The sequence below is a fragment of the Oryctolagus cuniculus genome, chromosome 18 (genome assembly GCF_964237555.1).
Source record: "Oryctolagus cuniculus chromosome 18, mOryCun1.1, whole genome shotgun sequence".
NCBI lineage: Eukaryota > Metazoa > Chordata > Mammalia > Lagomorpha > Leporidae > Oryctolagus > Oryctolagus cuniculus.
Window position 1 is genome coordinate 36,666,822 of NC_091449.1, and position 14,499 is coordinate 36,681,320.

At 46.0% G+C, this 14,499-nt stretch overlaps 1 protein-coding gene across 30 annotated transcripts in view; it reads left to right on the forward strand.

Moving 5' to 3' along the window:
* CHD9 (chromodomain helicase DNA binding protein 9) overlaps positions 1-14,499 on the forward strand; it is a 284,556-nt gene that overhangs the window by 82,378 nt on the left and 187,679 nt on the right. For 6 of the 30 annotated variants that reach the window (XM_070063514.1, XM_070063527.1, XM_051846760.2 and 3 more), the window contains exon 1: positions 1,031-1,357. The exons of 11 other annotated variants lie outside the window; for them this stretch is intronic. The gene's annotated coding sequence lies outside the window, so the exon portion shown is untranslated. Of the gene's footprint in view, positions 1-1,030; positions 1,608-14,499 lie in introns of those variants that run through there. 13 more of the 30 variants (XM_070063505.1, XM_070063511.1, XM_070063512.1 and 10 more) reach the window with 7 other exon arrangements.

The following is a 14,499-nucleotide window of genomic DNA, read 5'->3' on the forward strand; positions in this document are numbered from 1 at the left end:
TCAAACTTCCAATTGTTTTGCCTACCTCGTATTTTAATTTTTTAAAAACATTTTAAGTTAGGTGTAAAGCTGTCTCAAGGCCTGAAAATAAAAAAACCCACAGAATTTTAGAACTGGAAGGCTTTTTTAGAAAACTTTTCCAGCCTCCTCATTTCACAGAAGGGACAATCGAGGCCTGGGACATGCTATAATTTAATGTAGGTCACTCATTTAATTAGTGGCAGAGGGAAAGGGGACCCAGGTGCCCCAACGCCTTCCTAGGCCGGTGCTTTTCCAGTTCGACTCTGCTCTTCAGAACCAGTGTCACCCGCCCCCCCCACCCCCTCCACCCCCTTTTTCGTTTGTTCTTCCTTTCCTAACTGTGCAGTTTAGGACGGGAGCCTGAACCTCAGGTTCAACCCTGGCTCTCCAGGACTTGATGTGTGCGCTCTCGCCCTCCATCAGGACTTGGGGCTGGGTCTCTCCCTGGCCTGGCGCCTTTTCCGCGGCAGGTGCTGGACTTAGCACGGGACCCGAATCGCTGCATCATCGCGAACTCTCTCAGTGCAAAACCCGATTTCAGAGCCTTGCCGTGCGTCTCAGCGAGAACGGAGAACGTGAGTCCTAACCCTCGGTCGTTTACCAAGGGAGGCTCTGGAAACCCTCGGAGGACCCGGGCTGGCCCGGAGATGCCCTGCGTGTGAGTGACCTCGGCGCTGACCCCGCCACCGGTCGGATCGCAGCCGGGGCGTGCCTGCTGGGGCCTGACGTGGCGGCGGGGCTGCGGGGCGGGCCGCGCGAGGGGAGAGGCCGCCGCGAGGGCGCGGCCTGACGTGGCGGCCGCGGCAGGGCGGCGGGCAGCGGGCGGCGAGGGGGAACCCGGGCCACTGCACTGCCCCGCGCTCCGGCCAGAGGGCGCCCGGCCCCAACCCTTCCCAGCCCCGGGGCCGCCCGGGGCTGCGGGAGTAACCGCGCCGGCGATTGGGTCTGCGGCGCGGCGGGGCCATGTTGGAGCAGGGCGGCGACCCCACCTCCGGCCGCCCTCCGCCCTAGGTCGGGCCAGGCCGCGAGGAAGTGGAGCGGCGAGGGGGGGATCCTCCCTCCCGGGTTGCCCGACGCGGCAGGAGGGCCGGCGGGAGCTGCGGCGGTCACGGCCGCCCCTCCGCGCCCGGGCCAATCAGCGGCACGGGCACAAATATGCAAATAGAGCGCCGGAGCTGCCGGAGTGCCGCTCGCAGGGGCTGGTGGGGTCGTGCTGGGGGAGTGAACTGGGCCAATCAGGCGGGTGCGTGGCGGCGCGGGGGAGGCGGTGCCCCTTCACTCCCCCCTCCTCTCCCTCCCGGCCCCGCGCTGACAGGGGGGCCTGGCCGCGCCGCCGGTAAGTGCTGCTGCCGCCGCCGCCGCCTGCCGCTGCCACCCGCCGCCTCAGGCGTGGGGAGGAAGCCCGGGGGCACTGCAGGGCAGCGGCTGCCGCTCAACTGGTGGGGAAAGGCGGGGGCGGGTTCTGTCAGCCGGGTGGTCGCTGGAGGCCGCCCCCACCCGGCCAGCCGCGCGTGTCAGTCTCGGTCGAGGTGGGGGGCGGCGGGGGCGCCTCAGTCATGGCGAAGCGCGAGAGCCAGCGAGCGGCGGTGAGTACGTGCCGCCGCTGCCACCGCCGCCGCCTCTCGGCCGGGGAAGGGGGGGAGGGTCGGGGCAGGCCGGGCCGCGCCGCCGCTGGAGGTGAGGGGCCCGCGCCCGGGGACGGCGGGCGCGCGGGGAGGCCGGGGAGGGGGCGCTGCCCGCACGTGCGGCCCAGCCAGCCCGCGGCCCGCCCCGCGCCTGTCATGGCTGCGGGCTGCTGCCCCCGCCCCCCCAGCCCGCAGACCCTGGGGTCGAGACCCGGCCGCCGCGCCTGTTGCGTCGGATGGAGGCGAGGGCAGGGTGGTGGGCAGGGCCTCCCCGTGGGCTCGGATCCCTCCTGAGGATCGGGCTTCCCTCCATCCTGCAGCCGCTGCCCCCGCCCGCCGCTGTCTCGCCTCCGTGACTCATGACAGGGCGTCCCGCGCGAGCGCCGGTGCCCCGGAGCACGGGACGCCCCCGGCGCTTTCCCAGGCCTGGCCTCTTGGTTGCCGACTGCCCTGCCTTCCCTGCGATCCTTCGCCCCAGGGCAGCCCCGAGGGCCCCTCCGCGTCTGCGGCGTGGCCCGCACCCCGCCGGCCGCTGTCTGTGTGCGGCGGCTGCCGCTGCTCTCTTGGTTCCTGGGTGTGGGACGTGATGGGTGGTTCCGGGCTGTCCTTGGGGACGTGCATCCCAAAAGCCAGGCTCGACCCGGAAAGCCTGGGTGTCTGATTGGCCTGTCGCCGCCGCCAGCTCAGAGAGTGGTTTCTGTTTGTTCCTTTTTTGGTTTTGTTTTCCTTTTTTTCTTTTTAAAGAAAAATAAAACTTTTCCGAACAAAGTAGACAAGAATTATTTTTTAAAGTCCTATTAACAGTGTTATACAGTTACTTTCCTGGAAGCCTACAATTTGACACCATTATGACTTTTATTCATTTATGTGGACCATCTCAGAATTCCCCTGTATTTAATAAAGTTTATCTTCATTAACAAAATCGCTATCACAACTTAGTTTCTCCGTTTTGCACTCTACATTTCACCCCTTCTTTCCTCTGATTTTAAATTCTCCAGTTCTGCTTAACCAGTTGTGACCTGGAATGGAACAGAGGGCTTCTCTTTTGTAATGTTATCCTCTGCTAAATTCTGCCTGATTTTACAGGTAGTTTTAAAAGACCCATTAGGTCTGCAAACACTTGAATTTACAGAGGCGAGCTTGAGGGAGGATCACACATTGCAGAGGGAGGAGGTTTGTTTGGGGGAGGGGTATTGCAATGCAGATAATGGTCCTAGTAGTATGTCTTCTTGGGTTTTCCAGACTTTAATTTAGATGCAACTTTTAGTGAACAGTGGGCAGCACAGAGCCTTATCTATATATTTCACAAGTGTTTGCTAAATGAGAAACATCTATTGCTCAAAGCAAGTTAAACCTGTGTGATGTATCCTTGAAGACTTTTCTGTTTCTTACGCGGTTTTAATATTTCACATTAAACAGTTACAATGTACTACAAAGTATTGGCAGGTCTCAGGCCTTGGGACATTCCCTGTAGACCACATATAATAAATACACAAAATGCTCTGGGGTAGGGGAAGTAGTTGCCTCTCCTATGGCTAAGTGTGACTTTCTCATGGATATTGAAGTTAAAAACAGTTGCAATTGGCTAGGAGAAGATGATGTCCTAAGGGTATAGGAAACAATATTAGAAAATAGAAAATAGCTGTGCTAGTGTATCCAGTAAAACTTTTTGGCTTAGAGGAGAATCAGAAGTGTCATTTAACCAACTGTGTTGCTGTAGTCAAGTTTCTTGGCTCTTATGAGCCTTAGTTTTCTTTTGTATTAAACTCAGTTTTCTCTGGTTTTTAATTTTGGGATTGTAAGTATCCTATGAGATCTATTATATTATTTTAAAGATTTTATTTATTCATTTGAGAAGTAGAGCTACAAAGGGGGGAGAGGGGAGACAGAGAGGTCTTCCATCCTCTGGTTCACTCCCCAGATGGCTGCAATGGCTAGAGCTGAGTGGATCAGGAGCCAGGAGCATCTTCCAGGTCTCCCGTGTGGGTGCAGGGGCCTAAGCACTTGGGCCATCTTCCGCTGATTTCTCAGGCCATAAGCAGAGAGCTGGATGGGAAGAAAAGCAGCTGGGACACGAACTGGCACCATATGGGATGCTGGCACTGCAGGTGGAGACTTAGCCTATTACACCACAGTGCCAGCCCAAAAAGTACTATTTTTTAAAGATTTTTTTATTCACTTGAAAGGCAGAGTTAGGAGGACACACACAGATAGAGATTTTCATCTACTGGTTCACTCCCCAAATAGTTGTATTGGTCAGGACTGGGCTGGGAGCCAGGAGCTTCTTCAAGGTCTCCCACATGGGTGTAGGGTCCCGAGCCATCTTACGCTGTTTTCCCAGGCACATTAGCAGAAAGCAAGATAGGAAGTAGAAAAGCTAGGACTCGAGCCAGCACCCATATAGGATGCTGGCATCACAGGCAGAGGCTTAACCTGCCATACCCTAACACTGGCCCCCAAACATAGTATTTTTAGTAATTTTAAATATATGAAAAGGCAGATAGTTTAAAATGATGATATGGTTAACCTCATGGAAAAAGAACATTTTTAAGAGAAAAACTTCCAAGTGGATAAGTGTGAGTAAAGATTAGTAAATATATTCAATGGGAAAAGCCTATGAGAAGATAAAATTAAAGAAACTGTAAAATTTCCAACTGGGAAGTATCTTTAACTTCAAAGCCTTTATCTAATGCAACTGAAATTTTTCCTACAGTAAGGCTATGTGCCAAAGCAATGTAGCTTACCTGTGGAATCAAGACAGAACTAAAGAAGAGGCTTACTGTATGAAATTTTAGAGGCAGGAACTGTAATATTCTAGATTTAGAAGTGGAATCTATTGAACTTACCAATAATTAAAGAATGATGTTGGTAATATGAACATTTTAGGTTATCTAAAAGTTTAGATGTGTTTATCATTGATGTGAATATAGTGCTAGAAGAAAAAGCTGATTAAAGAACCTAAGAATAAAGAAATTGTAGAGATGTCCAGAGTCTGTAAAGGTAAAGGTAAAGAAAATATGACTGAAATAATAGATCAGCTTCTTACAGAGAATAAAATAGGTAAGACTATATAAATGAGGTGGTTGGTCAGGGTGAAAACTAGAGAAGGCATGTTATAAGTGTTTGAAATCATCTTTTTTTAAAATTTTATTTGAGAGGTAGAGTTATAGACAGAGGGAGAGACAGAGAGAAAGGTCTTCGATCTGCTGGTTTACTTCCCAAATGGCTGCAACTGCTGGAGCTGGGCTGATCTGAAGCCAGGAGCCAGGAGCCAGGAGCTTCCTCTGGTCTCCCACTTGGACCATCTTCCACTGGTTTCCCAGGCATAGCAGAGAGCTGGACTGGAAGAAGAGCAGCCAGGACGTGAACCAGTGCCCATGTGGGATGCTGGCACCTCAGGCAGGGGCTTAGCCCGCTATGCTACAACGCCGGTCCCTTGAAAATCTTTAAAAGCCAAAAATTGGAGTCAGATTTATGGGCACTTATAGGATGTTTTTATTTTTAACCTAGTAAGTGCTTTGTAATTGTATTCTTAGCATGGGATACAGATTTCTTATGTAAGCTTTGCTTTTTTGTGCTTATTCACTTCATAACTAAAAGTTGCTACTTACTGGTTTTATAACTATCTTTTAGTACTTTATGCCTCTGTTTACTTCCTTATTTGGGCTTCACTCCCTTACTTTCTACTTCTTGGAATTTTACCAGACTCTGAATGCTCAGGTCAAATTCCACATTGTGAATAAAATCATCTCTTGTCATTGTGGTCCCTAGGGGTTTCTCTTCATGAGATCTTAGTTTTATTTGTCTCACTCATTTTACCTATAATGTAGAGCTTCCTGACGTGCCCCCTTGTCTTGCCTTTATGTTTTCACAACACTTTTTGCTTCTTTCTTACAAACAGCTAGAAAGCTGATTGGGTGACAGTGGGAAACCCAGAGAAGGGAAAACCATTTTCAGCTCTAATTTATTCTCTGGACTGCAGGTCATTTATGTTCATTCACTCATTGCATAGATTTATTAAGTACATCTTAAGTGATCCCTTTATTGTATGTAATTATTAAGTACATAATAAGTGATCTCTGCCTTCATGGAGCCTACAGTTTAGCAGTGGAGATAAATAAAGAACAAGCAGACAAACAAATGTTAAATTACAGCTTGTGATGAACTCGGTGAAGGGAAAGAACAGTGTTAGGAGAAAAAATTGGGGAGGATTTTAGAACGTGTGGCCAGAGAAGGCTTCTCAGGTGTTGATATTGAAGTTGAAATAATAAGAGTCTAGATGGATAAAGAGGGAAGGGAGTTTTGTGGAAGAGAGAAAAATGTTTGAAGGCTATAAGGCAAGAATTTATATTTTTAAGATCTCACTTTAAGCAAAACTGAAAGCAAAGATACTCTAATATTGTAGTTGTCTAGCTGAGACATCTTGGTAACTGGAACTCAGGTGGCAGCTGTAGTGATAAAGGAGAAAATAAAAGGGTATATGCCTACAGGTATATGTATGGTGATGGCTCAAGTATCGAATTGCTGTGGGAAACCTGGATTGAGTTCCTGGCTTCTGGCTTTGGCTAACTGTAGCCACTATGAGCATTTGGGAAGTGAACCAGCAGATGGGAGCATGCTTGTGCTCTCTGTCTCTCCAATAAATAAATAATTTTTTTTTAAACAGAGTTTCTGGTTCCTATCTTAAGGAACTAGGTAGATGGTGGCATGTGATTTACTGAGATGAAGATGAGGGGAAATAAAGGTTTGGCAAGAAACCAAGTGTTTGAACACCATCACCAAAATTCTTCAGTAGGTGGAATCGGGACCCCGCATTGCAGCGCTGCCGGTAAAACCATTGCCTGACATCCCACATAGGTGCTTGTTCTTGTCCTAGATGCTCCACTTCTGATCCAGCTCCCTGCTAAAGTACTTGGGAAAGCAGCGGAAAGATGGCCCAAATGATTGAGCCACTGCACCCATATGGAAGACCTGAATGAAGCTCTTGGCTTCAGCTTGGCCCAGCCCTAGCTGTTTCTGTCATTTGGGGAATGAACAAGAAGCTGGAAGACCTCTCTTTGTCTCTCTGTCTCTCCCTCTTTCTTAACTCTGCCTTTTGGATAATTTTTTTAAAGATTTATTAATTTAAAAGGCAGAATTTCAGAGAGAGAGAGAACACTTCAGTTTGCTGGTTCACTCTCCAGATGTCCTCAACAACTGGGTCTGAGCTAAGCTGAAGCCAGGAGCTTCTTCTAGTCTCCTATGTAGGTGCAGGGGCTGAAGGACTTGGGCCATCTTTCACTGCTTTCCCAGGTGTGTTAATAGGGAGCTGGATCACAAGTGGAACAGCTGGAACTTGAACCAGCACCCATATAGGATGCTGGCACTGCAGGCTGTGGCTTAACCCACTGTGCCACAATACTGGCCTCTTAAAAAAAAAAGATAGAATCTACCTTTATGTGAATGATAAATGCTTCAGTCAGTATAGGTTAGCAGTATAAGTGATACCATATGATGACTGGTCATAGTGTCTTTTGAGAGGAAGAAGCGAATTTCATATTTATGTTAGAAAAACTGAGATGGTTTTGTTTCCTAATGTTTGTTTATTTGCTAGACAAAGTTATATATATAAATATATATATAGAGAGAGAGAGAGAGAGAGAGAGAGATCCTCCATCCTCTGGTTCACTCCCCACATGGCCACAACAGCTAGGATTGGGCCAGGCCAAAGCCAGGAGCCAGCAGTATACAGATCTCCCACATGGGTGGCAGGGACCCAAGTACTCGGACCATCTTCTGCTGTTTTTCCCAGGCTATTAGCATGGAGCTGGATTGGAAGTAGAGCAGCTACATCCCATGTGGGATGCCAGTATCACAGGTGGTAGCTTTACCTGCTGCGCGACAATGCTGGCCCCTGTTTTCTAATGTTTGTTTTCATCTTCTTGTAAGGCAGAATGGCACACACACACTGTCCATCTATAAATGCCCAGCCAGGGCTCCACCAGGCCAAAGCCAGGAAGTGTCTTCTCTGTGAGTAGCAGGGGCCCAAGATGTTAGGCATTGTTTGCTGCTCAAAGATTCACTAGAAGGAAGCTGGATCAGAAGTGGAGTAACCAGGACTCCAGCTGGCACTCCAATATGGGATATAGTTGTCATACGGGTTGGCTTAACTCACTCCCACCATGCTTACACCAGAGATGATCATAACTTTTAACAGTGCAGTTCAGTTTTCAGGTTTTGTTGTGAATATTTTTGTGATACAGGTTATATTAGATAAAAGGTTTTCGTGAGAGATACCAAAAAAATACAAATGGAACATCCCTAATCAAAAACCTGAAACTTTTTGAGTATCTACATGACACTACAAATAGAAAATTTCACACCTAACCTCATGTTGGATTGCATTCAAACCGTAGGTACACTTATACTACTGTTCAAAAGTACCTTCAGGCTATGTGTATATGAAATATAAGTGGATTTTGTCTGTATACTTGGGTCCCATCCCCAAGGTATCTCTTTATGTATATGCACTAAAATCTTCCGTGCCAGCATTTTGCATAGAGATAGGCAACCTATGCACTATTACATGGGTAGGTATAAAGATACTTCAAGGCTGGCGCCGCGGCTCACTAGGCTAATCCTCCACCTAGTGGTGCCGGCACACCGGGTTCTAGTCCTGGTCGGGGCGCCGGATTCTTTCCCGGTTGCCCCTCTTCCAGTCCAGCTCTCTGCTGTGGCCCGGGAAGGCAGTGGAGGATGGCCCAAGTGCTTGGGCCCTACACCCCATGGGAGACCAGGAGAAGCACCTGGCTCCTGCCATCGGATCAGTACGGTGTGCCGGCTGCAGCACGCCAGCCGTGGCGGCCATTGGAGGGTGAACCAACGGCAAAAGGAAGACCTTTCTCTCTGTCTCTCTCTCACTATCCACTCTGCCTGTCCAAAAAAAAAAAAAAAAAAAAAACAAACTTCAAAAAGATAATAATTAAAAGATTATTTTAATGTGAACATTTTTTTTTTAAATCCATGCAGTTTTTTATAGCAGTTTACACTTCCAACAAAACTTTTGAAACATCCTTCATGTTGGGTGATGGTAAACAGTAACAGTGTTTTGTGGTCTTGCTATTCTTAGAACAGTAGCATTCTTTAGTTATTGGCTCATAGGTGGGCTGAATTTGAATTTGTAATTTTTTAAAAAAATATTTATTTATTTGAAAGTCAGAGTTACACAGAGAGAGGAGAGGCAGAGAGAAAAGTCTTCCATCTGATGGTTCACTCCCCAGTTGTCTGCATCGGCCAGATCTGCGCCTCTCTGAAGCCAGGAGCCAGGAGCCTCTTCCAGGTCTCCCATGGGGGTGCAGGGGCCCAAGGACTTGGGCCATCCTCCACTGCATTCCCAGGCCATAGCAGAGAGCTGGATTGGAAGTAGAGCAGCCAGGTCTTGAACTGGCTCCCATATGGGATGCCGGCACTTCAGGCCAGGGCATTAACCCGCTGCACCACAGCGCCGGCCCCTGAATTTGTAATTTTTAATGTGACTTATTTAATGATGCTTTGAAGTAAATACTAGTAAGTCATTACTAGTAACTTACAAATAGGTGTCAGAAATTGATGTTTCTTACATTTTGTCGTAAGTGAAGTTAACTAAGCAAATAATTATATTTTGTTCTCTTTTTACCAAACTTTAAAACTTTTTCTAGTAATTTTAAACATTGCTATAGCTACTAAGGAATGTGGTTTGAAACCTGAAAAAAAGATTACCTTTCTTGTCTAGTGGTCATTTCAGTTTAGCTCACCTGACTAGTCAGCAGCATTGTAAAGTAGATTAAATTTTATTCTATTGGAAATCAATGATAAATGCTTCAGAAAGATAGTATATCTCTCTTTTACAAAAAAAGAAAATTGGTTAGGATAATGGTTATGTTTCATATATTTTGCATAAAGTTTGCTTTGGAGATTTTTTAATTCTGTTTCTATCTTTGTAATGTTTATCTTTAAAAAGGCAATTAAATATTTATTCATTAAGCCTTTTTCTTTCCTTTCAGGGAACTAGCACCTTTCTCTAAACAAATCTGAGAATTGAAAATCACAAATTTAGTATACTTATTTGGACTATGTGTTATAATTGAATCAATTTATGCAAATGGAATTGCTTGAGGTTTTTAATATTAGTAAAGATTATTTCAGAAATACCTTATCATATATTGATATAAAAGTATACATATTCTGCTTTGGTGAATGTAAGTCAATGATTTACAGTTCTTACTTAAGTTATGACAGAGACCATCTTGTATTTCTTTCCCAATGTTTTGTTTTTTAGTGACATATGCTCTATATGTTGATTTATAAGTGTTTACTTACTTAAGCTTCATTTTGTTCATTAGTTTTTAAAAAAACTTTTTGTTAAGGTGTAACAGACATATATAAAAAGTGTATGATTCATATATATAGGCCTGTGATTTATTACAAAGTAAACACATCTCTGAAACTACCACAAAAGTTAAAAAAAAAATAGTATGCTATCATTTTCAGCCACTCATAAGTGTCTCTCATATACCTGATTTTTTTTTTAAAGATTTATTTGGAAGGCAGAGTTACAGAAAGAGAGAGAGAGTGAGCTTCCACATACTGGTTCATTCCTCAAATGACTACAATGACTGGGGCTGAGCCAGGCCAAAGCCAGGAGCCAGGACCTTCTTCTGAGTTTCCTATGTTGGTGCAGGTGCCCAAGCATTTGGGCCATCTGCTGCTGTTTTCCCAGGTGCATTAGCAGGGAGCTGGATCAGAAGTGGAGCAGCTGGGACTCAAACTGGTGCCCATATGGGATGCCAGCATTGCAGGTGGCAGTATAACTTGGCTATGCCACGGTGCCGGCCCCATGATATACCTAATTGTTAATCCCATTCTACTTCCCCAGAGGTAACCATTACCCTGACTTCTAAAGCCATTGATTAGCTTTGCCTATTCTTAAACTTTATTAAATAGAATCAATATAGTGTGTGTTTGTTTGGCGTTATTTCTGTGAGACAGATCTGTGTTTTCCTGTGCAGGAGTAGTTCTTTCATTCTCATTGTTGATTATAATGTATGATGAACTTATTTACAGTTTGGAATTAGGAATAATATGGATGTGAACATTCCTGTATGTATTTTATTGTATTAAATACATATTTGTAGGAGTAGAAAACCTGGTCACACATATGCATATGTTCAACTTTACAATAGTGTCTTACAGTTTTCCAAATTTGTTGCTCCCGTTTACACTCCTCTTGGCAGTGTATGAGAGGGCTGGTTATCCCACATTCAGCTATGTTGTCTGATTAACACAATGATATGTTTGATAAATCTTTAGTTTTTTTTTATCAAAGATAAATATTTGATAATGAATAGCTAGTTCTATTCAAATGAGATACCATATGAAGGACTATAAGTTGAAAGATTTTTAGTCAAAAAGTGAATACCCATATTGTATTGTTTAGATAACATCAATTCTAAGAGAACATGCATTTTATATTCTTGAAGTTATAGTCCATTGGCAAGTGACACTGTCTTCTTGATCCTTAAATAAGTTTAGCTTTTAAAATAAATGGAATAGTATACCATTTTAGGAATATGGTTTGTGAAGAATGAAAAAATACATATCTATTAAAGACATTTTCTTGAAGGAGATAGAGAACTTACGGCCAAAGTGAATTGACAGCTAGTAGGTGAAATACGTAGGATATTTGAAGAAAGGTCCTGGGGAAGGAAGAGGAAGACTGTGACAAAAAATCTGCATTATTCCTGATGTTACTAGAAATTTGTCAGAAATTGAGAACATCATTATAAAGACATATTCAAATTGTTGTTTTCTTACTATATCTAAGTTAGAGACTTCAAGAAGGGCACTAAGATACACCATAGTCTTGTTAACATAGTAGGAAGGCCGGCGCCGCGGCTCACTAGGCTAATCCTCCGCCTAGCGGCGCCGGCACACCGGGTTCTAGTCCCGGTCAGGGCGCCGGATTCTGTCCCGGTTGCCCCTCTTCCAGGCCAGCCCTCTGCTGTGGCCAGGGAGTGCAGTGGAGGATGGCTCAAGTGCTTGGGCCCTGCACCCCATGGGAGACCGGGATAAGTACCTGGCTCCTGCCATCGGATCAGCGCGGTGCGCTGGCCGCGGTGGCCATTGGAGGGTGAACCAACGGCAAAGGAAGACCTTTCTCTCTGTCTCTCTCTCTCTCACTGTCCACTCTGCCTGTCAAAAAAAAAAAAAAAAAAAAACCACATAGTAGGAAGTTGGGTTTTATATCCTTATTTTGTACCAATAGTAAAAAAACATTTTTTAAGAAATTTATAGTATTTCGGGCCGGCGCCACGGCTCACTAGGCTAATCCTCCGCCTTGCGGCGCCGGCACACCAGGTTCTAGTCCTGGTCGGGGCACCGGATTCTGTCCCGGTTGCCCCTCTTCCAGGCCAGCTCTCTGCTGTGGCCCAGGAGTGCAGTGGAGGATGGCCCAAGTCCTTGGGCCCTGCACCCGCATAGGAGACCAGGAGAAGCACCTAGCTCCTGCCTTTGGATCAGCTTGGTGCACTGGCCACAGTGGCCATTGGAGGGTGAACCAACGGCAAAGGAAGACCTTTCTCTCTGTCTCTCTCTTTCACTGTCCACTCTTCCTGTCCAAAAAAAAAAAAAAAAAAAAAAGGTTTAATTTGAAATGCTAAGTAAATTAATTTGGTAGACATGAATTCACAATGTAGAAACATAGCTATTAAACTTTAAATCAATCAGAAAAGCAAGGAAATCCGTTCAGAAAATGTTTAAATAACTTTTCTGTGGACCAAGCAGGGTGGTAGCTGGTACCTGAGATAAATAAGTCATAAGGTTCTCTTAAAATACTCAGAGCCTAAATGGTATATGTTAAATGGGGTCACAGAGGTGATTGGCAGCTTCATATAAAAGATAATATTTGTGTATAGCCTCTTATCACTTTGGTTAGTGGTGGCAAATATTATTAAAAAGTGGTCAAAGACAGGAGGAATTGAGAATGCATTGGATTGTCTAGGTACATTTTTAAATTTTTATTTTATTTTTAAAAAGATTTATTTGAAAGGGAGGGAGGGATTAAGAGAGGGAAGTCTTTTTTTTAATATTTATTTATTTATTTGAAGAAGTTATGGAGAGGCAGAGAGAGAGAGAGAGCCAGCTCTTCTGCCTGCAGGTTCACTCCCCATCTGGCCGCAACAGCCAGAACAGGGCTGATCCGAAGCCCGGAGCCATGAGCTTTTTCTGGTTCTCCCACGTGGGTGCAGGGGCCCAAGCACTTGGGCCATCTTTTACTGCTTGTCCAGGCCATAGCAGAGAGCTGGATCAGAGGTGAAGCAGCAGGATCTCTAACCAGCACATGTATGGGATGCCAGCACTGCAAGTGGTGGTGGCTTTACCCCTTATACCACAGTGCTGACCCCCAGAGATGTCTTTGATATACTGATTCACTTCCCAGATGGTTGAAAAAGCAAAGGCTGGGCCAGCTGGAAGCCAGGAACTTCATTCAAGTCTCTCACTTGGGTGGTAGGGCCCAAGTGCTTGGACCATATTCTGCTACTTTGCCCAGGACATTAGTAGGGAGCTGGATTAGAAGTAAAGTAGTTTGGGCGGTGCAGTGACTCACTTGAGTAATCCTCAGCCTGCGGCACTGGTACTCCGGGTTCTAGTCTCGGTTGCTCCTCTTCCAGTCCAGCTCTCTGCTATGGCCCAGGAAGGCAGTGGAGGATGCTCCAAGTGCTTGGGCCCTGCACCCACATGGGAGACCAGGAGGAAGCACCTGGCTCCTGGCTTCGGATTGGTTCAGCGCGTCGACTGTAGCAGCCATTTGGGGGGGTGAACCAACGGAAAAAAGGAAGACCTTTCTCTCTGTCGCTCTCTTTCTCACTAACTCTGCCTGTCAAAAAGAAAAAAGAAAATGGAGGCAGTGAATTACTTATTTTCAGTATTTGGTATTGAAGGATAGAATTAGGATGTTGGGATGTCAGTTTCTGTGATGGAGTGGGTTAAGCTGCCGTCTGAAATGCTGATATCTTGTATGGGCACTGGTTCGAGTCCCAGTGGCTCCACCTTCAATCCAGTTCTGTGCTGATGTGCTTGGGAAAGCATCAGAAGATGGCCCACGAATTTGGGCCCCTGCACCCATGTAGGTGAACCAGATGAAGCTCCTGGCTCCTGGGTTTGGCCTGGCCCAGCTCTGCCTTTGTCATTGCAGTCATTTGGGGAGTGAACCAGTGGATGGAAGATCTCTCTCCTCTTTCTCTCTTTCTCACTGTTAACTCTTAGTTTCAAATTAATAAATAAATCTTTAAAAAATTTAGGAAGATTGGGCTTGTACATTTTTCTTAAGGTAGGATCTGCTGATGTTTAAAGTTAGAAGGGAAGTAGGCAATTGCAAGGGAATGATTAAATATCCTGGAGAAAGATGGGATATGTATAGGCGCAAGTTCCTTTGAAAGGCTAGATGGAATGGTACTTAGAGGTATTCTTACTTTTCTTTTTCTCCTTTTTTAAAAAATATTGTTTGAAAGGCAGAGTTATAGAGAGAGGAGAGACAGAGAGATCTTCCACTTGCTGGTTTACTCCCTGGATGGCTACAAAGCCGGGGTTGGGCTAGTCCAAAGCCTGGAACCAGGAGCTTCCTCCTAGTCTCCCACATGGTTGCAGGGGCCCAAGCGCTGGAGCCATCCTCTGCTGCTTTCCCAGGCGCATTAGCAGGGAGCTGGATCAGAAGTGGAGCAGCCATGATTCCAACCTGCACCCATATGGAATGCTGGTGCTGCAGGCCATAGCTTTAACCTCCTGTGGCACAGCGCAGGCCATTGTGCTTCCCTTTCTATGAACAGCTGAAAGGAAA